At 40.2% G+C, this 26971-nt stretch overlaps 1 protein-coding gene across 8 annotated transcripts in view; it reads left to right on the top strand.

Moving 5' to 3' along the window:
• Window positions 1-26971, top strand: part of SHISAL1 (shisa like 1) — a 93815-nt gene that overhangs the window by 25019 nt on the left and 41825 nt on the right. The window contains exon 1 of one of the 8 annotated variants that reach the window (XM_064701760.1): window positions 26871-26887. The exons of the other annotated variants lie outside the window; for them this stretch is intronic. The gene's annotated coding sequence lies outside the window, so the exon portion shown is untranslated. Of the gene's footprint in view, window positions 1-26870; window positions 26888-26971 lie in introns of those variants that run through there. 8 annotated transcript variants of the gene reach the window in all.

Raw genomic sequence — 26971 nt, 5'->3', positions numbered from 1 at the left:
CCACTTCAGACACTTTTTCTTGAATGGCAAATGTAAGCGTTCAATATGCATTAAACTCCAGAGTTAAATTAGAGTTCTTTTTTCATGTCTTGTTTCAGTATGACCATTACATATCACTAGACAGAAAGTTGCCAAGATAATAGACCAAGTTTCCTATCCTCAAGTTACAAAACATTTCTATTTCTAAAGGTACAAATATCCCAAAATGCAGAGCTTGAACACAAACCTGTTTGAATGGTTTACTTGAAAGCTGCAGCCCAAAATTTCATAGTCCTAAAGAACATTTTACCCCAAACCAGGGAATTGTCAAGTGTGTGTGAATGGAAATGAATGGAAACTGAACATCTTCACAAGATGGGTTTAATTTCTATTTTGTTGTGAAAACAAGATGTTAATTCTTTGAACATTCATACTGTCAGTTAAATTCCCCTTAGTGGTAAAGGGAGCCCTCACCTGAATAAAACACTGGTTCAGTATTTGGCTTCTTGGGCTGGAATGCAGAAGTCATGAGAGAAATCAGTGAGTGGCTGCTCTGAGTACTGAAACCAATTCTCAGAGACAAGTTCAGTTTAATGCTCATTACCCTTTTTAATTGTGTGGTGTTTAAGAGAAATTAATTGTGATTCTCTGTGAAGTGTTGTGATGTGGCAACATTTTGTTGATTGAGATATTGCTGGAAATTCATTTTTAGAAATACTATTGGCAGGGATTTAGAAACCTGGGCTCCAGCCAGGAAGTGAACAATCACTGGAGCCAGCTCTGTAGGGGGATTCTATAGACACACATTGGAGATTTGTTAATTATTACTTTGTTCTGCAGCCCCTCTCATCCCTGTTTGGGCAAATCTGTGAATTCTTGTGGGGAATCCTTTAAGGGGCTGGCAGAGGGATTGCTGTAGTGCAGGGACATTGGCCAGAGCAGTGGCACGGAGCCACATCCTGTCCCACAGCCCCTTCAGGCAGGTGGTGAATGGAAAGGGTCCCATGGCCTTGGTGCTGTTCTGCTTCTACCCCGTGTTTTTTGACAAGTAGTTCTTCTGCTGGAAGATCATCAGGATGCGCAAATCACTGTGCTCACCTCTGCTGCAGAGATCAGGACCTGTCACTCTTCTTCCCATTTCCCTTCCTTCTTTTCACTGTTCATCTTCCAGCTAGGGTGGGTCAAAGGCAGCTCCTTGAAATTCCAGAGGGTTTGTTTATCTCAGAAACAAATTTTACATAAGAAACCAGCTCATATTGTATATTGCTGGTGGTAATTGCTATTTAGGACCCTCATACACAGAACTATGTTTATAAATTATGAGCTTGTCTTGCAACAAGTCACCTTTATTTTAGAGTAGAAGGGCACATGTGAAGAGTTGTTGAACAGGGTTTTCTTCAGTAGGAAATAACTGTTTTCAAGACAGGTATCCTACTTTTGCAAGTCCGTGGCCAAATTCCTGTTTATTTGAATGGGAGTAGGGTCAAGCCCCATGTGCCTGAGGGCTGCTGTTGTGAAAGTGGACCCTTGCTGAGTCCACTCTGCTGGAATTGGGATGCACTCGTGGGCAGTAAGCTAAATATAACAATGAGAAATTAATGAGGAAGGAAATTGGCAGCTGTGGTACTACTTTTGCCTTTCTGCTCTTTATCACTGAGCCACAATCTCATTGCAGCCACAGAGAAATAATGGGAATAGAGTCAGGGATGGCTACATTCCTTCTAGGAAAGCCAGGGCAGCAAGGCAAGGTGATGGAGCTGCTGTTTATGGGAGAGAGTGACTGGAATGTGCTGAGCTCTGCCAAGGAGTGGGTGAGGAAGGAGTCAAGAGCTTGTGTGTGTGTATGAGAGTGACAGAGCACTGGAACTAGCTTCACAGAGAGGCTGTGCAGTCTCCCTGTCTGTAGAGACTCCAAACCCACCTGGACACAATCCTGTGGAGCTTGCGCCAGATGATCCTTGGGCAGGGGGCTTGGGCTGGATGATCTCCAGAGGTCCCTGCCAGCCTCACCCACTCCCTGTTTCTGTGATTACATTTCCACACTTCTGTGTCATGCAGTCCATTAATTCAGTCTTTGTTAGACAGTCTCTTCTTTCTCATAGTGACATGTTAATAGCAGGGAAAGTTCTATCCATCATTACTCGTTTAAGCCCTAAGGCCAGAATCTGAAGTTTGCTGCTTTTTTTTTTTCTTTTCTAAAATCTATTGGACAAGAGAGAAGTTAATATGGATGTACATCCACACATAGCTCTTCTTAAAATTAATTTGCATTACATGTGTTCATTTTGTGCTTCTCTATTGGTCTGCTCTCTGTGGTGAGAACTGCAAGCAGGTTAATGCTTATAGTAAATTTTGGTTCAGTTTTTAACCTTGATTACTATTTCCTAACTCCACCTAGCCTCTCCCTAAACCTTCTGAGTTTGGACTGCAGTGGCAAATTTTCAATAGCATGAGCATGAGTTCAAGTGACTGAGAACTATTAATAATGCAATTTATTCCTTTGTGTTGAATATAAATAACATTGCTCCAAACTTACTGCAGTGATGGAAATTAAATACAGAATAAGCATGTTCAGAAGACTTCACAGTTTGAAACATTTAAAGCATTATTTTTCTTTTTTGATCACTAAAATTTAATCCAGTAGTCTTAAATCAGTGGTTATTATAGAGCAACATTAAAGCCTCAAGCCAGAGCTCCCAGCATGGTTTTCAGGAGCACCCTGTACTGTGCCTATGTCATAGAATGCCCCAGATCTTGGTTCCAGTTGCTTTTCAAGGAAAGATAAAAGAGAAGCAATATTCTCAAGGAACTCAACACTTTTCTTAAGGAGGATGTGTTTATATTACTGTCTTTTTCGATAACTAGGCACAGAAGGCAAGCAATGTTTTTACTACCTCCTGCATATTTCAACAATTAAAAACCCTGTATAAAATAAATAATGTAAATAAAACTGTAATGTGATCACTCACCATCAAAGCTAAGATTTCTCATTAGTTTCTAAATTTGCTCTACCTTCCCTGTTCTGTGTTGTCAGCCTGTATCCTTTTTCAGATGGGCTTAGGCAGGCAAGTGGAAATCTTGTCATTTGCTTTAGTTACCAAGGGTGGGATTGACTGTATTACTGTATTTTGCAGTTTACTGCTGCCATGGGCTGGCTGCCCAGCAGCTGCCAGCAAACTTCCAAAATGAGCCAGGCTTCTATCTCAAAAGTATTTGTTGCAGTCTTCTTCCTCCTTGTATCTTCCATGGGAAGTGGCCAGTAGCAATGGTTTTGTTTCAGGCAGTGCTGATCAGAACTTGGAAAATCATTTTCCACTTTCCTTTGCTTTCTCCTTTCCTTTTCCTTTCTGCCTGGTATGAAGTAACTGTTCTGGTGTTTTAGTTTCAAGCATCAAAACCAAACAAATGTTTAGCCCATTTAAACATTAATTTCTTTTCTCATTTTCTTCCAATTCAGCTGCCAAAACAACAAAAAATGCCTGTTAGTTGCATGACCCTTATGGATAATTGGTATCTGGCACAGAGGGGCCCTCCACAAGAACGTGTTTTTTCCTGTGAATTGAGATGCTGAGCACAGATATGATCAGTTTGTTTTCAGAGCCATCGTCATTGCAAGCCCTCAGAAATCCTATCCTCTTCCACAAGAGCATTTTCCATGATTAAACAGCCAGAGACTTAGAGTTTGAAGAGTTTAGGAAACCACTAAAAAGTCCCCAAAGCTTTGTTGAAGGGAGATCACCTATGTCCTTTTCTTGAAAACAAAGCTAAGACATGGTCCCAAGGAACTTGGTATCTTCAGTTCTTAGGCCCATAATCGCTCTGTTTATGATAGAATCACAATTTTTAAAATCCTCTTTCAGTAAGTGCAAAGAGTGTTTTGTGACAAATACCTCTTGGGTTGTAAGGTCGAATTATCTCGCATGTTGTTTCTGTATCCAAGCTGAGTGCAATCCATCAGAATGAAGGTTTTATTCATCTGGGGGATCAGGAAGAAGGATGTAACCAAAATTGAGTTTTCTAGCTATGAGTAGCAAAGCAGACCCAGTGAAGCGAGCTCTGTGTTCAACTGCTTGCTACTGCTGACAAATGTAATGATGCGCCAAAAACAAGTATTCATAGCAAGAATTCAAAAATTCAGAGCCTGAATTTTTTAATTTTTTTCAAATTCATAGCAAGAATTCAAAAATTCAGAGCCTGAATTTTTTAATTTTTTTCAAATGACAAGGCATGCAATGGGAATTAATTGGGATTGCAGTTTCTCTGGCCTTCCTTCCCCTGTGAATGGGAACCAGAATTTCCAACAAGGCTAAACAGAAAGGCCTTAACATACATAAACCAGCACCTAAACCTGAAGTTTGTACTGTGACATAAGTGAATGATCTCTGCAAATGTAATGATATGACTAGTTAGGAGCAGTTCTGGCCCATCAGAACGATGAAATAATGTCTGGAGAATGTATTGCTTTAAGACAGAAGTAGTAAACTGACACTTAAAATTTTAAAAATAAATTCTTCTGCATGGTCTGTTTTGGTTTTTTTAGTGGTGTGATGTGGCAGCTTTTGGTCAAAGCTGAAGGTCACCAGAACACAAACCCTTCATGGTTCTGCACCATATGAAGCACACTACAACAGAAAATAAAGCTATCAAAATACAAGTGATCAGCAGGATGCAGTAAGGCATAAATATCTATACAATATTAGGTTCCTTAAAAAGAAAAGTGAGATCTCTTTTCTGTTTCATTGTGACAGCAGAAGGGAATAGCTGCTTTCCTAGAAACAATTTAATGACTGGTGTGACTCTTGGATTGGGCGCATGACACAGGAGAAGGGTGTAGGAGTGAATGTTTGGATCAGGTTAAGCATCTTTCTAGCTTGTTACTATTGCCTGGGCTAGGTATTTTATTATCTAAGTATAGGGAAATTGTATTTCTCCAGATATACCCTCTCAGCTTCTGGCTGGCTGCCTCACAGGTACATTCTCTCTAGCAGCAGAGTCAGTTTGATGTTTAATAGCTGTTGGTGGGAGTTTTTCTCCATAGAATTTGCCAAATTGTTCTTGAAAGATAGGCAAGCTTTTGTCATAAAGAGAACAATTAAACTGCATGCTGTGTGAGAAAACCACCTCCTTTTGTTGTTTTTCAAAGTGATGTCTGATAATTCTTGTATTATGAGAAGTGATGCAGGATTGCTGTCTATTCAGTTTGTCAACGCTTCTTGTAAATTTTTGTAGACTTTTATCAAATTCTTCTTCCTAGTCTGTTCAAATGCTTTGCATACAGAAAACATTTTACAGCTCTTACTATCCTTGTCATTCCTGATCCTTTTCCAGCTCTAGACGGAGATGTAGAAAATCATACCATGTTGTAATGAGATTTTCTTTCTCCCCCTTTTTTTTTTCTCATCAGCTTCTGAAATTCTATCTGCTACTGAGTACTAAATCACTATCTGCATAGAACTGATGTGCATAATTTCATTATAGCTTTCCTGTCTCTCTAAGATGCAGTAGTCTGCCCAGTGCTGAGAGAAAGGGATTTCCTCCCTGCATTACTTTGCATTTACCAGCATGAATTTCATTTACCATTTTATCCCCCCCGTTCCTCAGTGAGTGATGGATCCTGATAGAATGATTTCTGGTTGAAGGCAAGGAAGTGTTCGCCAAGCTGTGGATGCTTTGAGGAGGGAGTCAGCTCTGTGTAAGGGAAATTGTGTCTTGGGATTTGTTGTAGTTTTGAGGAATTGGAACTCCTAAATTCTCTGAAATAAATTTGGTCAAGAAATTCTGTTAAGCCTGTGCAGTTCTTTGCCTTCTGGCACAGTCTTTGAAGGACTGAATGGGCAAAGCTTGACAGAGTAACAATGGGAATGTGGAAGCCCTGCTTTACTTGTTTTCAGCATCAAGGGCAGCAGTGGGAGAGGAAAAGAGACCTGGAATCACAAAAAAAAAGAGATAGAGAGGCTGGTCTTCACTGGAAGTCCCTTAACTTAGACACAGCATCTTGATGGCTGGATGACAGCAGTGGTAGATGATCCACTGAGAGCAGAGACATTGATACCTGCATGCACTCTGATCATCAGAGCTCTGTAGATATTTGGCTTTTCTCAGGTGACAGCACTAAAGCTCTTTTCCACTATGGCATTGTGCTGTGCTTCTTGTACAGATTTATAGTTTCTGTGACAGAAATGGCTCTTGGTTTTGCTCCCTGTGCAGTGTTTTGCTTAGCAATAGGAGTTGGACTCTTTGGTGGCGAGAGAAGAGACCTGCAATATGATCAGATTCCCAGTGTTTATTCAGATTGCTTTAAAACTATGTGTTCTTAGGGATGCAGTTCCTCATATAAAGGATTCTTAAGATGTGTCTCCTCACCCAACAAGAAGAAAATCCCCTGAGGTTGTCAAATCTTCCTTCCCCTATAAAGTATAAGTTTTATCCATGTGGAAACTAGCCTTGTTTTCAATGAGCCACCAGATGTTGAGGGATTTTCCCTCCTAGTGTTTTTACCTGTCCTCTAGCCAAGGTAATCAGCACATCTTTGGGAAGGCAAGTTGCAGTTAGTGTTGTGGCAAAAGAATTTGGTTTGTTGTGGAGTCACAGAGTACGCTTAGCCAAAGTACTTATGAAGACTGCTATCTAGATAATAGTCCTCATGTGAGTTTGTCTCAAGGAGACAGCAATCACTGAACATTATAAACAACAAACAGCAACTCAGATCGGATATTGCAGGAAATTGAGTTGCTTTTGCAAAAGCCCTTTGATGTAGCATATTTGTGGTGACCTGAACATTTGTAAATGTGGTATTAATGTTGTTTTCATTCTTAGGGAATTTACCTTTCTTTGCTTTACTCTGTGAATTCTAGTTCCTTCTAGAGTCGTTCAGACTCATGTGTAGTCATGCTATTTCTTTTAGGTTAAGACTTAAGCTTTACTAGTATTAACCTTTTATATCACCAAAATATCTGTGCTTTTCCTTTATTTGCCTTCTTTGCTGGGAAAGTAATCTACAGAATACATTTCTTTAATGGGTACCATAAAGGTATTCTGAGTTTCCAACAGCTTTATACATAACCTTGTGCTATCTTAAGATACAGGGAATACATGGAGTAATTTATCTCTCCAGGTTTTTCCCTCTCATTCTCTTTTTATGTATTGATCGGTTCTTTCAGTCAGTATCTAAGTTCTATCTTCTTTTGTGCTGTAGGGCATTCATGCTCTGCTTGTCCAGGTTATTCCAACAGGTGTATGAGAGAAACACCTCTGCTCTGTGTCTTAAGGCACAGACTGCTGAGTGCTTGAATTTTTGAGATCTGTTCTCTTACCGTGTTAATATTGCCCTTGGACCCTGGGGTAGCAATTTGATATATGCAGGAATGGCCTGGCTAATGAGCAACCAGTTAATCTCAGTGATGGGTAATTCCTCCTCCATTATGTCCTGCACCTCTCTCAGTTCATTTACTGAAGCATTTTATTCTGTATTCTGCTGTGGCAAAAGCAAAGAGCTCTTGCACCTCAGTTTAACTTCTTTCTGTGAAGTGCTTTATCCTTAAGTTTGGAGGTCATTATTTGGCTAACTATGCTGACTTCGGTATGCCAAAAACAAATGTAATAAGCAGCCTGTTTAATTTCAGGCTGATAGTCTTGCTTATCTTCTCCTAAAACCTTGTACTTAACTCTGAAGCAGAATACTTTTGAATTAATTCTCCTACTGACATGGTTCTCAGTGATGTGTTATGCAAGCTGTGGTTCTTACGTGCTCTTAATAAGTGAAGTAATCTTCTTGTAGTCCCTGCATCTGTCCTTCACATGGCAGGAAGTTGTGCTCTCAGTTTGCCAGAAGTCCACAGGCAACTTTCAGCATCAGATATTTTTTGCTTGTAACAGTCTGGGTTCTTTGCAGCTTGCATAGTTGCTGTCCACTGTGTATAGTTGGGTTTTCTTCACTTGGCACATCCTCATTTCCTCAAGAAAGTTCAAGGCTGCATCTTGCAGTAGTCTTCCTGTGTTTCCCTGGTCTCGTCAGTGCAGTATTCCTTATTTCTTTCTAATGATGAGGCCAACCCATAGTTGGCCCTCTCTGTCACATTTGACTAAAAGACAATCAACTGCTGCCAGAAATGAGGTTTCCTAAAGCTGTCTCACCATTTGCTGGTGCCCAGTGCTGGTAGCTAAGATGTGACTGTTAGGACTTGGTGTATTCATGCACAATGGAGTTCTCTTCACCGTGGAGTAAGCAGCACCTTCTTTGTCTTCCAAATGAAGATGTTCATATTGATTTGCATGTGGAAAGCCCTCTCCACTGAACTCAGTATAGATACACATCTGTGTGCTGTAAGAAGTTTCTAAAGATAGGTGAGAGGTGTCCCAGGAATGTCTGAATATCTGCCTGGGGAGTTTTGCTTAGGGACCCTTAACTCACTCCTTTTCTGCAAGAGACCTTTAGTGGACAGCAGATTCCTCGTCCCGGTGTAATTTTGGTGTGGTTTGGTTAGCTTTGTTTCTCTTCCTAGAATACCATTCTGTGCTTGATTTTGGAAGAGAAGCATGGGGCACAGCAGTCTGTCCTGCAGAGCTGGGCCCTTCACAGGGCTGTGCTTAGAGATGGGAAACAAGAGGGACCACATGTGACCAATCCGTCAGCAAGGGCCAGCAGGCAGCTCCCGGTTTAGATAATGTGAGCTTATCCAGAAGTCTTGTTTCCACCATACCTCTCTTATTAGTGTCAATTATTGGATCAATACTCAGCCCACCCTTTTGATGAAGTTGATCTTGGAGAAGGAAAGAAAATGAGACAGCAGAGTTCTACTGCCAGAATACTACTTGAGCCTTGTGTATTCACTGCTGCCCAGCAATAGCAAGGCTGACATTTCAAATAAGGCCCTTCACAGGTATGTGCAGCATTGTTTAACTAGTAATTCATTACATATATTAATAGTTTGTTTCTTTATTTTAAGTTTCTTAAAATCTGTAACTTGTTGCAGTTGATTGGTCATGGTTGTTTCACCTTTGGATTCTTTGGAGATGAGAGATTGGGCGGAGGGGATATTTTGGTAAAAATCACACAAGGATGTGTGCCCGTTGTGTGGTACCAGTTGAGCAGATGTGGGCTAAAACAAAGCAGACATCAGTTGTTTGGATCTGAGACTCTGGGCAGCAAAGCTGGCACTGTTCCAAGTGCTCAAGGAATTCTTTCCAAGGCATTTGTAAAGTGATTTAAAACTTTTCTCAGTTATGAAGTATTATATGATGATTACTATGGAAATCATCATAAAAATACCACCCTTCTTCCTGTTTTCAGTTACGTTCTTCCTTAGCTACATTGAGTCTTCATATAATTGTAACAGGCTTTGAATTTTCATTCTTTAGGACTGGTTTTAATTTCAAAGTGCATTTAAGGCAGAAGACACTTTTTAACTGTGACAAAAATACCTGCCCCATACCTGGTAGTCCAGTTACCAGTAGTAAGTGCTAATGTTTTTTAACTAAATATGTTTTCCTAAACATGTGAAAGAAAAGCTTTTTTATTACTCAAAGGCAGATACTTGTTCAATTGTACTCCAGCCTGTGTTTTGCATAAATTTGCTTCCTGTGTGCATCATCCTTTTTAATTCTGCACCCTTATCGTTGCTAAGCGGCTTTCTCAGTTGTTGATCCATCTTCCCACTCCTCATTTTTATTAATATCTCATCTTTTATTAGAGTCTTGCTTCCATTTATATAGTGTGCCGTGATTCAGCATAGTTAATAAGGGATTTTTACTGAAAGGCAGTAAAAGGGCCTTTGGATTAGCTTTTAAAACATATTGTAGTAGGTTTGAAGATGAGATTTGTTACACTTAATGTCTTGAGACAATGTAGCTTAATCCATGCAGATTGCAGAAAATCCACCTATTAAGTGGAGAATATATAAGATATTTAAAGTTTTCACTGAACATGAAGTGGGTATCGTAGTAATGAAAATCATTGCTTTCCTGGTGGTTCAGGACTGCACAAGGTTGTGACTCATCTATTTTTTCTAAACCTGCCCCTTCTTCAAATACACAAAAAATCCAGAAAACAAGTGAGCTTAATCTGTTCTTATGAGAATTTCTCAAAAAAACCAAACCCAAACCTGCTATATCATATCTCATATATATAATATATATGCCATTAAAAATAATGTTTCATACTTATCACATATATTGTATAGGTGTCACCTATTGTATTTGCCATGAATGATTGTATAATATGATTTTTGTAATCATATTGTCATGTCATGGTTCACATGTCATATGATATGATGCTATATGTGTCATGTGATATCAAATCCTATGTATTGTGTCACATTTATCACATGTATCAAATCCTTTTCAATCAGTTTTTCCCAAACAACTGAGGACAGGTAAAGCAGAAAAGTCTAAAATCCCATTTCTATTTTAGTGGGAAGTACAATGCAGAAAGAAACTTTCAAAAGGCAAGTTTTCTGTAATTCCGTTAAACCCAGCAATATTTCAAAGTCTTTGGAATCAGTTTCTGTTGCCAAGTGTTGCTCCAATGAAGTATTCTGCCTTTGTCCAATACAGAATCCTTCTGGTTTGACCAAAAGGACAGTGATAACTTTGCAAAATCCGAAGGGTGAAAGTCAAGCTGCTGTACACAAGGAGTCTTTTTATTAAGGCACTCTGAATTTACCTGACAGTTTTTAAAACCCTTTAGAAATACTTCCAAGAAAAAAGAATATCCAAGAACATTTCTTGTTGCTTAAGATGAATGCTGAAAATACATTATCTGAAAACACTACAGAAATCTTCTAGTAATGAAGGAAATCACTTTGGCATCACTTGTTCTCCTGAGGTGAAACTTGTGTTTAAGCACAAGTCATACTGTTTGAAATTATTGACCGAGTAATTTTTATATTTAAAAATCTTCACCTTAGAAGAGTGAGACATCAAAGAGGTCCAAGTCCATTAAGAGAAGGAGGATCTTTGATTTTTTTTTTTCTGGCTCCTACTCTGCAAAGAACAGAGGGGATTGCATTGATGCTCAGGGATTGCAGTCCTGTGCCAGAGCTGTGCTTGTCCAGGGGAGAAGGATGTGCCTGCAGTGGCATGTCAGCACTCTGGTGGTTATTTTAAAAAATGTATTACACTGATTGGCACACTTTAGACCCAAATTGTTGGTTGCTTTTGGAGTGCTGAGCAGCTGGATAGAATTTTTAGCCAGTGCATGGCTGAAAAATAAAGTACCACTACAGGCTATTGGGTGCTGTCTGCGGACTAGGTTTAAATATATGAAAATTACCTGTATGCACATGTTCAAATTGAATCATGTTTGTAACAATGAATAAAACTAATGTTTACCTCAGTAGCTATTTTTTGTCGTAAAACTGCTGATTTTCCTGATGAAAAGCTGCTCTCTTTAATATTGGATTACCTTTTCCCAGTAAGAAGGCTCTGAAGGATTTAAATACTCTTTTTTTTAGTTATGTTAGGGGTAACTTTTGAGTAAATTAAGTTTCTCATAGCACTGAGTCAGTGGGAGAATAAACATATTTATCTTCATGCGAATGAGCAATCTGAGCCATATGTTTGCATGGTAGAACGATATGAACTATACAGAATGTACAAAGAGTTTTTATTTTCAATAAAAAATCTTATTAAAAGCAAAAAAAGCTTTAGTCTGGCTTTTAGTGGTGAAAATAGGTGACATTAATATATATATAGTGCAATATAAATACTTCATGTTTGTGATTATTTCTTCCCCTTTGGGCACAACAAACCTCTCCAGAACGCTTTTCATGCTCCAAATACAAAAGCAAATTGAAGTACAACGCTGTTGCTTTCCTGACTGGAGAAAAGCTGGATAATCTAGATGCTGGTTGTAAGACCAAAATGGAAGCTTCCATTAAAGTGTTCCTGGTGGTGCTCGGTTTGAGTAGCATCAGAGGGCCACTGATGTGCTCCTGGTTGGAGGAATGCTGAACTCAGTTGGCTCTTGTTCCATCTCGAAGACAAGCAACAAAATAACCACTTTACTCAGGTTAGCTGAGCAGGCACCACTTTCAAGCACAGGTGCACTCTGAAACCTCTCCTGTGGGACATCTCCCTTTTTAATAGCAATATTTGATTTCAAAAACATACTGATCCCTCTTTCCCACAGAAAGTTTGAAGATGTCTGTGGGTGGTTAGACCAATAGGACTGCCCTGAGTTTTTAAAATTACTGTTTTGGTTGCAGATGCTTTGTTTGTCCTTTATATGGATATTCTGAACTGACTGCCTTACACAGTTGCAATTGAGATGGTTCAATTGAAGCTGCTTGTTTCTAGTTCATTGGGCTGATATCCCCACAGTTCTCTTCTTAAGGGCATCTCTTTGTCTTGTATTTCAGGCATTTAGCAGCTAGTCAGAGACCTTAAAAAGTCAATATATTGCTATCAGTTGTGTGGTCGCTTTTACCTGTCTGGATGCCAGGCACCCATCAAAGCCTCTCTTAGCTGGACAGAGGGGAAAGGCTCTGGAGGTCAGGTATGGGCAGGGAGGGATCCCTCCCCCATCACTGTCATGGGAAAACGAGATTCCACTTGGGGAAGTGGATTGAATTTATTAACAAAGAACAGATAATGACAAGTAAAACCAATATTGAAAATGTCTGCCCCCCCACCACTCCCCCTTTCCCAGGATTAATCCCAATTCTCTCACTCCTCCCCTTCCAGCAGCACAGGGAGGTGGGAAAGGGGATTAAGGGCAGTTCATCACATCTCACCCCACTCTTCTCTGTATACCCGATTACAGCTGTGCATGAACTTTTTTTTTTGTTCTTAAATCCATTATTCCCTAGGTGTCACCACCTTCTCTGCTAGGCTTGACCTTTACCAGTGGCAGGTCTGTCCTGGAGCCTGGGCTGGCACTGGCTCTGCTGGACATGGGGGATTCTTCTGGGAGCTTCTCACAGAAGCCACCCCTGTAGCTCTCCCTCCACCACCAGAACCTTGCCAGGCAAACCCCAGTATCTGTATGGTGGATGCTCACCAAGCTGCTCTATCTCTCCTCAGCTGGACAGAGTAGAGAAAATGTGATGGAAAACAAGGAGGATGAGATAAAGCAGTTTATTAAAGCAAAAGCCAAGATTGGATTTCTACAAGCAAAGGAAAACGTCCAAACATTTTTTTCTCTACTTCCCATCAGCATGCAACATACATGGGAAGCAGGGTTCCAGTGTGGCTCTGGAAGGCAAACATAGTGAATAATCAATGTTCCCCCTTCCTTCTCCTTTTATTAGGTTTTGTCCGAATCAATGTTACATGGTCTGCAGTATCCCTTTGGTCAGTTCGGGTCACTGGCCTGGCTGTGTCCCCTAGTGGGACCTTGCCCACATGGCTGGGGGAATGTTGGATGCTATGCCAGCCTTGCCCAGCAGCATCAACCAAGTCACCTTTAATTGTATTATTTTTCTTCATTACTAGCCAATTTTCCTTTCTGCTTGCTTTAAGAAACAATGCCTTCTGTATTTCTTCATGGCTTGCTTCATCTGTGTCACAGTTTGACACTGGTACAAAGGAATAAAGAAGAAAAACTTTATTAACCTACATCTATATATAAAAAGAAACACACACAGAACTTATAATGAAAACCTTCCAAAACTATTCCTTCTCCCCCCACCAAATTTCCAATACATCCGCCCCTCAGATCGTCAACTCTCAGTCCATCACAAGCCTTTAGATATTCAATTCTCAGTTCATCAAGGAGAGAGGAGTCCCTCTTGTGCCATAGGCTTCCCCTGGAAACACAGTTGAGGCCTCTTGTGTTTCCATGTCACACGTGGCACCGCCCCGAGATCATTTGCCATCGTGACATCTTCTTTCCATGCCCAGTGCTCTCACCACTGGGCATGGACCAGAGCTGCTTCTAGGGTTCCCCTTTTAAGGATGCTTTGTCCAGTTCCAAAAAAAAGCACAGTCTCTCACTTTTGGGACACCTGTCCCCCCCAAATTCACCCCCTGGGGCCGAGGGGTCTCGAGAACAGAGATCTTCTTCTCCTTCCCTAAAGACAGAGGACACCAGCACCCTCCTCACCCATCGCCTCTATTCACGCACTCCTTCACATCACATCACTGCACTCTCTTGGCTCTAAGCCATTGCTTCCCCCTAAGTGCAGTCTCTGTGTCACAGGAAAAATGTTCTGTCCATGGCTATACAGGAAAAGTCCAGCCAAAGGCCACTCCATCATCTCCTCCCACCTAAGATTCTTCTCAACTTCTCTCGTGGCCCATTTCCTCTTATCTCATCTCAATCTCTCTTCTCATTCAACTCCAGGAAGATCAGCATTTGTAAGGTTTCCATCATGCAAGAAAAGGGTTAAAAATCTCAGGCTCTGCCTGTCCAGAGCTCCCAAGCTGCCTGCTGGGCACCTTCCCACCGCACCCCCCCTTCTCCTCATTGGCCGGCCGTGCTATCGAATTTCAAGGTGGCACAACTGGCGCTCTCTCCCTCTCTGTCTCTGTCTCTGTCTCTCTCTCTCTCTGGTGTGGCTGCCCGATGCCTCTGGGTGCTCCTCCACCCTTCCATCCTGCCGGGGCCTTCCCCTCCCCTCTCTGCCCGAGGCCCGGCCTACCTCACCCGGCCCATGGCTTCCCCTCCCTGCCCAGGCCGCAGCCGCCAGGGCAGCTCTGACCTCTTTCACCAAGGGAACCCAAGAGAGCTTCCCCTGGGAGTGCTCTGCTTTTAACCCCGTGTGTTCTCAGAGGCGCATCCATGTCCTCAGTAGCAACACCAGGTGCCAGTATTCAAATCTGAGCACCTATTGGTTTGACCACAGCATCCCCAAAAAACTCAATTCCTTTTCAAACCAGGACAGTCTGTTTGAAGATTCCAGGTGTTTTCATGCTAGAGAAACCAATGCGCTCACTCTTTAATATGCAGCAGGGATTCTTAGCATGCTGTGATGTTTCAGCTCTGGTTGCCACCTCTTGACTTCCCTTAGGAAAGTTACCATTTCTCCACATGAATCTTGCCCTCCTCTCTGAGCACATGTTACATCCCTCTTCATTTGAAGAGCCTCTTTTTGACAAGGAAGGAGTTTGGAAGGCAGGCACAGTGCAGATGCCAAGCCTTGCTGGAAGGGGTGACGTGGAAGTTGGTGCCCACGATGTTGCAGTTTCAAGCTAAAGGCCTGATTAACTGAGAAGTGCTTCCCTAAGTGTGATTTTCCTTGAATTCTTTTTTAATCAGTGCTGTGCTGCAAGGTGAGTTTTCTTCTTAGACTGAGAGATATTTCTGTAATTTAGAACGGCCTTCCCAATTATTGTTAATTACCTTGTCATACAAGGAAGATGATTAATTGCATTACTTGATTTGGAAATTCATTGTTCAAAATGGCCTTCAGAAGCTGCTATGCTTAGAGCTTACAAGAATGATGAAATTGCAGGTTTGCCCTGTGGTTTGGCATTTTCAGGAAAAAGAGGGTATGTCAGAGAAGCATCATGTGAGATTTCCTAGCTAGAAATATATCAGGTTAAGAACAAGGCCTCCTTTTAATTGAATTCCTTACTCACTGGATGTGTTTCCAGTTGATAAGGTTTCTGACCTAGTGTGATGTTCCTTCTCAAAGAAAATACTGTTTTTTAACTATGTGTAAATATCAGTCTAATGTAAAATATTTCCTTCCTTCTTCAAATTAATTGATGTTTAAATGTTTCATTTTCTAAGTGTTTCTTTGAAATAAGGATTATGATCCAAGCTTGCTTTCCTTATCAAAGACTATTGAGTTTCTCCCATATTTCTCACAGGACAAGTGACACAGAACTTGTCCCAAAGAAGGAGGATACTGAGAAATGAAACTTTTTTGGGAAGTGGGCTGCAAAAGTAGTGATACAGTGAGGGCAAATCAGCCCTTTTGTAAAGCAAGAATAAGAGAATGTTAATCTGGTAGCATTTCGTGTTTATTTACAGCTGATCAATAGAAGTCATTGAAGTAAAAGATGTCCATGCTTTTGAAAGCTCTGGAGAAAAGCAGACATTTATATAAGCAATGAAATAATTTATTGCTATGATAATTGCATGAAGATTTTTCAGGAATCAATTTTTCTTTCATAACATTTTTAGCCTCGTTAGGGGAATATAGAAGAAATTTATATGTAAGACAAACTTAGTATGTATCCAGAAGTTTGTTTGACTTGAGGTTACACTTAGGATCTACAGTAGCTCCAGCAGCTGAGGCAGTGACTCCTCAGGAGCCCTTGGAAAAGCCTCTTTTGCCAGTGTTATGGTTCCTGAAACAGGACAGTAATCCTAGACGGTGATTACATGATAGAAATTTTACAAAACCATGCTGTAGTCTGTGCCTACCCTTTTAACTGATGAAGCCCAGATATCAAAACATGAGGATTCTTGGATAAATAGTTTACCTAATATACGGATTTGTTTGAAGAGGAAAAAAAATAGGACGAGGAGAAAAGAGAGTGACCTGTGACCTTTGCTGAAATGCGACAAACCACAGCAATATGTTTAGTAGCGTAGAAGACCGTTGATTACCAAGGAAGCTGAGGAATGTACTGCTGACTTTGATTTTTAGTAAAATAATATTTCAGAAAAAAATTTAAAAAGAGAGATTTTTAGATCTGATAATTTCTATTCAGCAGTTTTGCTGGAGGGAATAAATAATGATTTAAGCAGCTGAAAGAAGTAGAAGATGAGAAGGAATAGAATCAGGTTATCTGGCTACCATTCCCTTACTTGGACAACTCTGTTTCCCATTATGCTGTCATTCAGTTTCTGTCTCATTTATATGAGCTAGAAATTAAATATTTCTATAATTTGCTTCTTAAAATAATAGCTGTCTTTCCCCCGGAGTTGTTCAGAGATGTCTCTGTGAGTTGTCATTCCAAGTAAAATAAGGAAGGCAGTTCTCAATCTTTTCTCCATATCAGGCCTCTTTATGTGAGGAATTCTGGTTTGTTACCTGTAACTGAAATGGGTTAATTTTAAGTATGAAAAGCCTCTCTGCTCTTCACAGACTCCATTAGATTCAGTTCAGTTATATTGAAGGTCTAAGGATTCCACCATTCAATATATTTTGGATGTAGTTTACTGTGCCAAGGCACAAAATGGATTGTCTGGGCTATGTGACTACATCCATACTGATAAGTGTATTAGAAAGTGGGCATCAAAGGCCTTATGGTTGGTGAAAAGAAAATGATTGCAGAATAAGCATCTGTGGCAGCTGCCAAAAGGATGAGATTTTTATTAGACAAGAAGTATTGCTACTATAGGCATAACAGTTTGGGAACAGACCTTGAAAATGCCTTGAGATACCAGCATTAAAATTACATTCTGCTCATAAAATTTGCAAGCATATTGGTACTCCCTGCCTTGGAGCCTGTAATTCCAGCTTTTGTTGTTGTTGTTGTTTTAGGGTTTTTTTAATATGTTTTATGATCAGCTTTCTGTGTCCCCTATTTAAGGGAAATAGCTAAAACTATCTGTGTTATATGGTTATAAAATTGCTGCTTACCAAATGTAACTAATTTCATGTTGCTAAAGTACCCTAAAGAATGGGTCATTAGGAGAATGTGAGAAACTGTTCCCTTTATGAGAAAGGACTTTTTCATGTCAACTTTTATGAGGCAATGTATGTAATGTAGTATTATTGCAGAGGAAAAGCAGTTGTTCAGCTAAAATTTCCAGAAACAAAGCTTCTGATTTTTAAAATACTTCTTGTTAGTTAGAATTCTATGTTCTTATTTTGCATCTTTGCCTAATTTTGAGCTCTTTTTCACTATCTGAATGTGGAAATTAGGTGTGATCCTTCAAAGATACCTACACTTGTTATCAGCAAGGATGGTTTAAAGCGATCTTGGTATTCCTGTATCCTTTCATCACAATCTTTCATTAAGTTGAGGTGTGTATTTAATTATACAGAGGCTTAATTAAATTTTCAGCTCTTTGGGTCAGAGACGTCGTAAGTGCATCTCAAAGATGCAGTGGCTAGCATCTGGTTCCTATCAGAAAGTTGTATTCAACCTGAGACCACCACATCTCAGTTTTACCAGTCCAGAAGCCATCACTGCACATGACTTGAGCGTTGACCATTACTAAATTGGGTGCAGGAGAATTCCTAAGCCATGCTCTCTTCTGTACGTAAACTTAATGAAAATCTTTTAAATATCAAGTGACTTTGTATTCTTATAGCTGAAGTTCTGTTTTCCTACCCTGATTGTTTTCCACATGGCTTTTTTAATCAGTGTTCCCTGTTTAAAGCATTAGGTCTACAAACTTGATGTACAGTCCTCAAGTCTGTTGTATTCCTCCTTTATGACTGTGAGTGCTCTGAGCATCAGCATCCTTTCTGTAAACTAGAAATAGTGCTGCCCCTCCACTTGTCTTTTTTTTTTTTTTTTCATTTGTTTGGACTCCAAAATATCTGTGAGAAGGAACAGACTGCATGACTGCAGTATTGCTTACTGGCAAATAGCTTTGCTGGGTTGAAAGCTGTACTTTTATCCTTACTTACCAAATATTTGGATTTGAGTGGTTCTCTTGGTCTCTAAGGAAAGTGGGAAATGCATGTCACTTTTCACTTTCAGAAGAACCATTTCAGAAAGTTCTGGCAAACTGGTCTCTGTGCACCTCTTAATGGGAAATGTTTCAGATGGAGGCCACTTTTAGGGATGGGGCTGTTTGGAGCCAAAATGTGGTGTTGATTGTAGTAGCTGGAACACCCTGGATTATGTTCTGTGTGAGGGATGGAAACCTGCCCACTGAGATAAATATTAAACAACTGTGGCTTCGTCCTGCAGCTGATGCTTCTGGTACTTTCCATTTTGCTCAGTTGCACTGGGCTCAGTGAGGAGAGGCGTGTTTGATGCTTGATCCATGGGAGGCCAAGAATCTGAATTTCTGTGGAATTCTGTACAAGCTTTTGGATGCAGTTCCTCTTGCACCCACCTCTGTGCACAGCATAAAATTTGCAGACACCACAAGCTAGGCATAAAATAAGCAGTTTTAACATCTTGTAAAACAGAGGGTGTGAAACAAAGCTTGGGGCCATGTGATGTCACCACCAGCAGCAGAACTTTGTTTTACCTGGTTTTTCAGTTCCAAAAATTGCACGCTCAAAAAAAGAAGAAAAGGATAAATTGTTGAAAGCCACTTTTCTGTTGCTCTGCATGCTTTATCTGCTTCTGCTTGGCAACCTCCACACCTGCTGTTCTGACTACTAAAAATTGTCCTTTCTTTTGTCCTGCAGGTATTTCTGCTTAAGAGGAGAGGAGAAAGGTTTCACTAGCATTTTCCTTGGTTTCTGTGCCTTTCAAAATTAAGCTTTTGTTAACAATCCAGTGCTCTTGGGGTTGAAAATTCGGGGGTTTTAATTAGAATAGCTTTGAGCTAGGACGGTTGCAGTAGTACAGCCATGTACTACCCTTTAAACCAGTTTTTTAAGGTATTTATGTGTGCAGCAGTGAAAAATGGCATTTTCTCCTGCAGTGTAAGGCTGGTTGTTCTGTCAGAATGAGGCAAAAGAACAGGTGAAAAGGAAGTTACTCCCACCTTCTATTGTGCATTTTTTTTCTTTCCTACAGTCCTTGGTTAAGGCTCCCACACAGTTTCCTTTTTCCTTAGCTGGAGTCTGCTTTAGGAACAACCTTCATTTGTGATGTTACTGAGAAACATTTCAGTATGTGAAACATTTGCAGATGTTTTAAGAGGAGAGGCAAATTCTTTTGAACTTGCTGATGCTTGTGGATCCCTTTCATCTTGATTCTCTGATTTCTCAGTTTACTCCAGTGGATGTTTTTCATCCTTTTCTTTAACAACAGAGTAAGGAAGCTTTGACCAAAATGTTTGCAGGAATTCAGAGTTATTTTCTTCTTAAAGGACTAGTATCAGGCTTAAAAAAAAAAAAAAAGACCTGCCTTTTGCACATAGAGGTGTTATCCTTAGGAAAGTTGGAATAATGCTGTCAAAATACTTGTAGTGCAGATCCAGCTAGGTCAGAGAAGCTACACCTTGTGTTGGTATGATTAAATGATCCTCATTAGGGGGGAAAAGTTGGGGTCTTTTGCATTTTGAAATGTTTAATTAGATTGTAAAGGAATGGAGTAATAATTTGTATTTGTAAAAGGAAACATTCTTTCTAAAGCTGATGGAAAGAGGAAAAAGTCTTTATGAGAATTTTGATTTCCTTTGTATTGGCTATGAACAAATTAATGCTTTTCTGAGTTGACTTCATTTTTTGTTTAACTTGCTGCTCCTATTTTTTCACTTTTGAAAAAAATAATATTTGAAAATGTCTACAGACGCAGAGTGACAGAATGTTAGAAACCCATCTGATTAAATACAGATGTTGATAATTGATGTTGAAGAATGTGAGAATTAAATAAAATTTAGATGTCCCAGACTTTGCACTGGAAGGTTTAGTTTTCAGAAGAGGCCATTTTGAAAGGAAAATTTGTCAAAATATGTTCCTAGAGAGACTGTAGGTAGTTTTGCTTTCTGTGTATATACAGCTGAGAGCATATTGGGGAAACCAAAAATGTGTTCACATTTTTCACTAGATAAACTGCTGATATATTACTTTTTTCTCAAATGGATATTAAAAATACACAAGCCAGGTTTACTGCCCTTTTTACAGGTATACACATTCACAAGTTTTAGAGCTATACTCTAAAGCAGAATGAGGGATTAGATCTGGGAGTTTTATAAAACCTGGCTGTTATAAAACCTCTAATCTTACTATAAAAACTCATTTTATTTCTTAGTAACATCCTTAGAATTACTTGGACAAACTGTTTCACATAAACTAGTAGAAATTGTAATATTAATTTAAAACATGGTAATATTTTAAATTAAAGCACATTTGCTTTGGTTCTGTACTGAAAGTAACTCAAAAAGCCCAAGCAGAAGTTTCCCTAGAGAAGAGCCTTCCATTTCTTTAAAAACTGAAATTTGATTAACAGTAGAGATTAGAGATTTGTAATCATTAAAAATGTATCCTATCCCTTTCTTAAACTCTCTTAGAATATTATTACACAACTGTGTATACTTCCTTATCATTCCTGCCTCATGGGAGATCAAGACCATTGTCATGGTTTGAGCCTGGCACAGAGCCAGTGCCCCCATGAAAATGCCTCACCCTGGTGTCTGCTGTGAGATGTGACCAGGAATAAGCAAAACAGGCTCTAACTTAAACATAAAGACCACTTTATTACTTAAACTACAGGAAAATAGGGAGAGACTATAAAGAAAAGAAAAAAAAATTGAAAACCTTACAAAACCACTTTTCCTCCTCCCCACTCCCTGACTTTCCCAATCCAATACATTCTCTCAAAAATACCAACTGCCCAGCCCGGCACGACACTTTAGTATACTCAAACTGCAGTTCATGAAGAGGAAAAGGAGTCCTTCTTGTTCCATAGGCTTCTGGAAACACACTGAAAACCTCGGATGCTTCCTTGTCACTTCGGCACCGCCCGGAAAGTCCATTTGCCGCTTGTGACATGTTCCTTCCATGCCCAGTGCTCTCACCACCGAGACATGGCCAGAGCTGCTTTTAGGGTGGTCTTTCAAGGATGCCTTGTCTCACTCCAAAAAGGCACAGTCTCTGCTTTTGGGACAACTGTCCCCCCCATATATTTCCAACCCCCTGGGGCCGGGGGGTCCTCACAAATGAACCCTCCTGGTTTTGAGGCACTGCCTCCCCCTAAATGCAGTCTGTGTCACAGGAACAACTGAGTCCATGGCTACAAGAAAAAGTCCAGCCAAAAGGCCACTCCAAATCATCTCTCCCCATCCAATCATCTCCACAATCTCCGAGCCAAGTCATCTCATCTCTCATCTCCCTTCTTATTCAGCTTCGAGGAGGATTAGCATTTTTGTAAGGCCCCAATCATGCAAGAAAGGGTTAAAAGTTTTTAGTCTCTGTCTGTCGGTCCCGGAACGGCTCCCACGCATGCTGCCCACACGCTGCCGCTGCGGCCGGGCAGTCTTCCTCCCCCTTCTCGCTGGCTGCTCTCCTGGGGGGGAAGGGGGGGGGAGAGGGGGGGCTGGCTGCCCGAGGGCTGACTCTCTGGGACCTTCCACCCTTCCATCCTCGAAGCCCCCCCGAAGCCCCCTCTGTCCAGGCCCCAGGCCTACCACGTGGCTGGCCCCTCCCCCGCCCAGCAGCAGCGGGCCGGGCGGGAGAGAGATCTGAACTCCTCGCCCGACGATGTCCAAAGAGGAAGTGCCAGGGCAGTGCCCTGCTTTTAACCCCTGTGTATTCTCGGAGGTGTGTCCAAACCCCACTGGCTACACCAGGTGTCAGTATGAAACCCAAAACCTTCATTGGTTTGACCACAGCTTCCCAGAATTCCCACTTCTTCCTGGTCAAACCATGACAACCATTCATAATTTTAGGGTGAAAATTCAGTTTTCTCAGATTGCTTTGTTTCATGCATAGTTTGGTTGTCTCACCCTGGCAGATTTATTAATTCATTAGCAAAGCACTCAGTTGAGCTCCCAAGATTGTAGATCAATTGACTCAGTAGTCCAGGTGTACATCTGAAATGAGTTATTTCACTAAAAATAAGGGTTCTGGATGACTAGAGCAAACCTTTATCAGCTGCCTATGCTCAGGCTGATAAAATACATGCAAATGAGAAAATATAAATATTTTCTCAGTGGCTTCAGAGCATTAGGGAAGGTTGCAGCTCTTAGCTGCAGAATGAATCCTGCTTAATGATAAGTGAGAAATTTGCCACTAACTTGTAGCTGAAGTTAGTTGTCAGTAAATCATCACAACTGCAGCTGTTATTTTTACAAAGCCAACTGTCTCCAAAAAGTAATTTGGGTATTTTTCCCCAAAATGAGGTCTAATGTATACAGTGTAAGGCCAGTTGTAGAACAGACAACAGTCTAAGATGTTCTGACCTTTATCAGAAATAAATCTAGGAAATTAAATATTTATTTTACCACATGCAAGTATGTAATGAATCACTTATTTGCATACACCTACATTATGGTATTGTCTTTAGTATCTTTACATCTGCTATGGAGACAGTTTATAATTTGTCTGTGAATAGAGAGTTTGTGCTCTTTTGTGGACCTTCCTCATCAGTTAAATTTTGTGATTATAAGGTCTGAATGCACCACTGACTCTCTAAAATTAATACTCTTGTAATAAAGGGACCTTTTAACTTCTGTATCAGACTCTACTGTGGGAACTGCTAAAATCCTATTCCATCTTGGATGTTTTTGATGTGGCTGTGGGACAGTTCCCAATGACCAACTAAATGTGTTAGTGAAAAGGGGGAAAAGAAAGGTAAAAGGAGAGGAATGAACGGCTGTGACAGATGACACCTGTGGCACGTGCAGGTTTCTTGACCCATCCTGCTAATAACAGTTTGAAGTTCACAAGTTGGCCTTCAGGTTATACTTCAGAGCTTTATTTTTTAGGATTCATGAATGTTGTCTCTTCATAACTGTTTGGAGAACAGCTCTATTAAATAATAAACGTGGGAGGGTGGAATAAAACACAGCAGTCTATGTTTTAAATTATAAAATTCATGAAATAAAGAGGAAGAATTTTGTGGCCTAGGTGGTGTAATATACATTTGCTCACCTTTAGCAGTACTAAAGCTCTGACTGCAAAGGCTTTGTCTGCAGCTGGGTAGAGACTCGCACATGCTCAACTTCCAGCATATGTGCAGTGAGATGTTTTTAGGGAAGAGGCACTAAGAAATGTTAGTGCTGCATCACAATCCAGAAGGTTTTCTACCAGCAGCTCCTTTTCATAGGTTGTTTCAAGTAAGACAACTGTCAATTGAAATCTAGTATCTGTTTGTCATAAACATTTTGTTGAGGTTGCTGCAGTGTGAAACCACATGTTTTCTTAATAATCAGAAATCTTTCATGCCACTTATATTGCATCCTTTGTAATAAGCCTGTAATTTCATTGCAATGGCATTCATCAGCACATACTGGATGCATTTTTAAGCCCTCTTTAATGTGAGAAGTGAGCAGAGCCAGACTAGGAGTTAGGTTTGGATCACGGCCTTTTCTTTTCCTTCTAATTTTAAACAGCTTTCTCAACCACTGTCATGCTCTGGTCGTGTTACTCCTCCCCTTACTGCTGCCACAGTGCACCAGCATTGTCTCTCATGTAGTCCTGATGCATTTTTACCCATGTGGTTTTGTCTGAGTGCAGATGTGCCTCTCTTCATTCCAGAGGGATTTACCTGTGTGCCCTTGCAGTAACTGAGAATTAGCAGAAGCTCCGTGGCTCTCTGCACTTTGGTAATGCTGTGTTTTTATTTCTCCTGGAAGAACTGGCAGCTCTTGGCATGTTTTTTAGGACTTTCAGGGCACTAAGAAAATACAAAACCGCTGAATACAAAATGATGCTGAAGTTACTTGCACAACCTTGCTATAAAGGATAGAAGCAGATCAAAGAGGGGGCATAGAAGGTATAACAAGGATGTTTTTAAAAGAAAGATTGCAAGAGGTGTAAGCTGTTAGCCTTAGAAAAGGCTGAGTGAAGATGTGATAGCATTTCTTGTATGTATTAACTAAAAGATTGATGCAAAGAGGTGAAACCAGTGTGTCTGTAGGTAAACAATTTTCCAGCTCCACAAGACATAAGGCTTAAAGCAAAGCAAAGGGGCTGCAAATTTGGTATAGGGAAATCTTTCTAGGGTAGAGAAACTCTCTAGGGAATTGACTGAGAAGGTTAGAAAACCACTGGTGGTGGGAATCCTGTGAACTTCTGCTAAGAATGGTTTAGATGGTCTTAATCCTATGGCAGGAAAAAGGAATTAAATGATCTCCTGAATTGCCCTATTTTCTGTTCTAGGCAGAGAGAAAGATTGTGAGGCAGTGCTGATGTGTTTAATAAATTCTCTTGCACTAGCTCCTTTTGTTCTTCCTAATAACCAAAAAAATGCAAAATGTGCATTGTTTTTCAGACATCTGTTTTAAACATAACTTTCCTTCAAAGTAAGGGGAAAATAATTCCTTCATCAGAATCTTCCCTCATGAAACGGTTGTTTCTCTTGGCAGCTTTTCTTTGCAGTGATTCACTGATTCCCTTCAAGAAAAGACAGCTAGATAAAACTATGAGGATAACCAAAGCAGTGTAGGTAGGAACAGAGTGAGAGCTAAAATGTCACAGGAAAGTAAAATCTGGCATAATGAGCTCATGCATTTCTATGGGCCCCTTGATCATAACATTACTGCACCTTTCCTTTGAGTGGTGCTGTCTTTGGATCGTGCATGGCTGCATTTTTTGCAAGGGAAAACAAGATTCTGGACAGAATCCTTATTCATGAGAAGACAGCAAAAATCATGAGTGAGGACCATTTCTTCTGTTCCAAATTAGATCTGTGTCATGGTTTAACCCCAGCCTGCAACTAACTGCCATGCAGCTGCTTGCATAATAATGATAGTTAAAAATAGTGAGAGAGGGGAACAAGGATAAGATGTGGACAAACAGTGAAAAAAGGCCTCTAAAATGTGATTCTTCAGACACTTCTTTAGTCTGCTTTCTGAGGTAGCTGAAATTGTGATTGCCAGCAGAAGGGAGGAGGTGGTGTGAGGGTATGAATCTTAAGGAGGAGGAAAAGGATGGGCATCATCCTTACCTCCACAGTGACCACAAATAAGCTTGGAATGGTGCATTAAAAATGAAAACTGATGCATTAGACCACCCTTCTATTTGCTGGTTTGCTGAACTAAAAGGAAAACAATCACATAGCCTCCAAACCCTCAAATTCTACTCAAAAAAAAAACAAATAAAAAAAGAGACTACAACTAAATCTTCCTTTCCTCCATCCTTCAGATATAATGCTCTTGCTTTAAAATGCCATCAGTCTTTAATTAATAACAATAATAAATAATAATTTATTTATCTAGACCACTGCTAATTACCATGTTTGTGCCGTCCCTATTCTGTGGCCTGACATCAGGAAATACTGTGTATGTCTTAAGCTCTTCCTTACAGCACATCCTGTTGTCCTGCACATCTCTTCCAGTGGCTGAGTGGATCTCTAATACCTCAGAGATGTCATTGTGGTACTGCTCAAATACGATGGCTTTGGCCAGACAGCAGCATGTAAGAAATTCAAAATAGTCAAGGAATTAACAGTTACCTGTATTTCTGTCCTCCAAAAATGGTCTTGTTCTGTGTAATGATCACTGAAGCGATAAAATTATTGCTTATTAAGTTATAAAATTGGAGCATTTCACTACCACCACAAAAATTTACCTAGATGTATGTATTCACTGACACAGATTCTGTCACTCTGCTGGCTCTTGATATGCAACTCTATCTAGTCCCCCTCTCTGATCCTCCCAGCTGATACTCTATAAAATACAACCATTGCATGAGTTGGATTAAAATGCCAATTTCATTGTTGCCCATTCTGTTGGATATAATTGAATAAATTTTCCCTCCCTGAAAAGCTTTTAGATTTGTACCTGCAGTGCTGTTTAAGAGATTAGCAGTGAGGCTGTACTCAGTTACTAACAGGATTGTACTTTCCAAGACATGCGCCTGATTTCCAGACTGAGTTATTCTTCCGCAACTGATAAGAAGCTTGTTTTCATCATTCTTAGTGCCTGCTCAAGTTGCATGATATTTTACAGGTGTCTCCTACATTATAACTATCTTTAAGCTACTTTAGTCAAGAGCCCTGAGAGAAATAAAATTAACTTTGCCAAAATCGCATAGTGATCGTGTTACTTATATTTATCTCCCTAATTAATTGTTAATTGGAATGCATGTTAACCATGCCATTAATTTTGTCTGGATCGACATCACACTCACAAGCTTTTGATTACCTGAATTATCTCATATACTTCTAAAAATCTTCTCACATTTCTACAGGTCCTCTGAAACTTGCCATTGTTTTCCAACAAACTGAAAAAATTATATATGTGTCCCCCAGCCAGCTCTGCTGAAATGACTAGGTACAAATTACATAGAAATGCAAATATCAAATTGCAAACCTTAGTATCAACTCATTAATGTCATCCTGAATTATTCTTGATATG

The sequence above is a fragment of the Zonotrichia leucophrys genome, chromosome 1A, assembly GCF_028769735.1.
Source record: "Zonotrichia leucophrys gambelii isolate GWCS_2022_RI chromosome 1A, RI_Zleu_2.0, whole genome shotgun sequence".
Lineage (NCBI taxonomy): Eukaryota > Metazoa > Chordata > Aves > Passeriformes > Passerellidae > Zonotrichia > Zonotrichia leucophrys.
This window is presented reverse-complemented; position numbering and strand designations above follow the sequence as displayed.